This window comes from Crocodylus porosus, unplaced genomic scaffold, assembly GCF_001723895.1.
Source record: "Crocodylus porosus isolate Cpor-Errol unplaced genomic scaffold, CroPor_comp1, whole genome shotgun sequence".
Taxonomy (NCBI): domain Eukaryota; kingdom Metazoa; phylum Chordata; order Crocodylia; family Crocodylidae; genus Crocodylus; species Crocodylus porosus.
In genome coordinates, this window is record NW_017728935.1 from 690,805 (window position 1) to 693,223 (window position 2,419).

General features: G+C 53.7%; 1 protein-coding gene across 1 annotated transcript in view; it reads left to right on the forward strand.

The window, feature by feature from the left end:
• SLC45A3 (solute carrier family 45 member 3) overlaps window positions 1–2,419 on the forward strand; it is a 38,919-nt gene that overhangs the window by 8,460 nt on the left and 28,040 nt on the right. The gene's annotated exons all lie outside the window — the stretch shown is intronic.

The window sequence follows — 2,419 nt, forward strand, 5'->3', positions numbered from 1 at the left end:
GGCCGGCCGGCTCTCTGGCCTCTCCCTCGCGGGGAGAGGGCGGCGTGCCGCGCGGAGCAGCTCGCCAGTCGGGGCCGGGGCCCCCCGTGCCCCCGCCCGGTGCCCGAGCTGCGCCCCCGCGGGGCCGGCCTGGAGCAGGTCGGGCGACGGCTTTTCGTCCCGGCCGTGGCGCGGCTTCAGCTCCTCCCTGCAGCGGGGTGCCGGGGCAGCACTCCCCGCCCCGCGGGGCCGCGGCTGCCTGCAGGGGAGCACCAGCCTCCGCGCAGGTGCCGCGCGGTTCGGCCTCGCCCTCCTCCAGGTTTCGCGGGTGCGGGTGCGCAAGGGAGAGTGAGAGGCGAGATCCAGGTTGAACTGGGAAATTATTGGAAACAAATACTGGGTTAAGTAGCCAACAGTGCCCCAGTGACTTAGGCACCTAAGTCACTTGGGCGTTTCAGAACATTTCACTCGCTCACCTGTGACTGGCTCCTTTGTTACCACAATGCTGGCGGTCCTTGTTTCTCATCAACATGGAGCAGTAGGCGTCACCTGCCTGCGTCCTGCATCTTCTCCTGGTCTCGTGCTCCCGTTCCCGCCTGTGGGCAGTGGCGTGGTGGGGCGGCGGGGGTCGCAGGGCTGCGTGTGCTTGGAAGTTACTGGCACAAAACATCAGAGAGGCCAAGAACCTCTCGGGGCTGGAAAAAGGATGATCTAATTGCTCCGGGTCACAGAGATATCCCGGATTAATAACAAATGGCCTGGGCAAATAAAGAATTGAGAGCTTTGCAAGGGAGAGAGAACTTCAGGTTTCAAGGGATAAATTGACCTGTACCAATATGTGTGTGAGAGAGAGAGAAGGAAACTTTTTTTTTTTCCCCTGTGGGGAGTTTTATCTGCTACTGTCTACTGCGGGGCTTGCTCAAAGCTGCTGGTGCTGCTTGGCACTGCTGCGGGGAGAGCGGGGGACCAGACTGAGGGTCTGATCCTGCATGGCAGTCCCGTTCTCATGTCTTGTCCTGCCGTGGCGAAGGAAGCGGATCTGTTGTTTTGAAGCACAGGAAGGTGCTTAGCCGGAGAGATAAAGAAATCTTCTAGGATGTGAGCTCCAGTCTTATAGTTTCAGTAAGTGCCCAGAGATAGCAAGGGGTGTTACTTGTACGTAGCTGTGAATAGAATACAGGCATACCTCATTTTATTGCGCTTCGCAGATATTGCGTTTTTTACAAATTGAAGGTTTGTGGCAACCCTGCATCGAGCAAGTCTATCGGCGCCATGTTTCCAACAGCATTTGCTCACTTGGCATTTTTTAGCAATAAAGTATTTTTTAATTAAGGTATGTACATTGTTTTTTTAGACATAATGCTATTGCACACTTAATAGACTGCAGTATAGTGTAAACATAACTTTTATATGCACTGGGAAACCAAAAAATTCGTGTGGCTCGCTTTATTGCGATATTCGCTTTATTGCGGTGGTCTGGAACCAAACCCGCAGTATCTCCGAGGTACGCCTGTGTACGTTCCCAGGGAGACCTGTGGGTGCCGTTATCGGTTTAGGACAATGGAGAGTAACGTCAGATTCTGCAGAAAGCACTGCCGCCTGGGAAGAAAACTCCCATCAGCAATGTCTTGGGGTGAGAGGGGAAGTGCAATTTGCTGCTTTTTGCAGTTCACGTCTTCGAACAGACACTCGGTACATAAATCACAAGGACTCCCGTCACTTCTTAATCGTGAGAGAAGTTGTACAGCCTGGCATGGAGCCTGCGTCTGTTTGGGGGTTTTTTGAGTAGCTGTGGGACATGGGTGTCTCATGTAAACTCTTATTCTGCTGATCTGCTCGTGTAGGTCTCTGTGGAGCACTGCCAAGTCCAGTGTTTGCCCTTCATTTGAAGTTCACCATTTCCCTGAAGTCATCCCTGGGTTGGAGCCGGGTGTGCTGTGATGAAAGATGGCTAGGATCAAACAGAAGTGTGCGAACGCCCACGCTTGCACCCCCATTGGAAATTTTCAGAGGGGTCTGCACCTGCATGTGACACCTTTTTAGGGGTTCCCAAATTCGGCCTTTTTTTTTTTTTTAAAACCACTGAATTAAAACAATGGTGCTTTTCCTTCTAGCCCCATGCGGTGGATGAGCAGTGTGGGCAAAATCCTGGCGCTGCTGAAGTCAGTGGTGTAATTCCCCTTGACGTCAAGGGGGCCAGGTTCTCACCCGTTGCGACTGATGCTCTCCTATGACAACCTATCACATAGGCTACTGTTGCGTGTATAAAACCAGTAACCCCCTGGCCCACGGCTTGGCCATGCCAGTCTTACTCCGCTCCCTTCCGTTGAGTTAGACTGCAACGCGGGTGGGAGAGTGCAGAGTTGTGCTTGCAGCCTCCCCTGCCCTTTGAGGAGTGGGCGTGCTTCAGAGGACTACAGCGCAGTCGCCGTACTCTTAC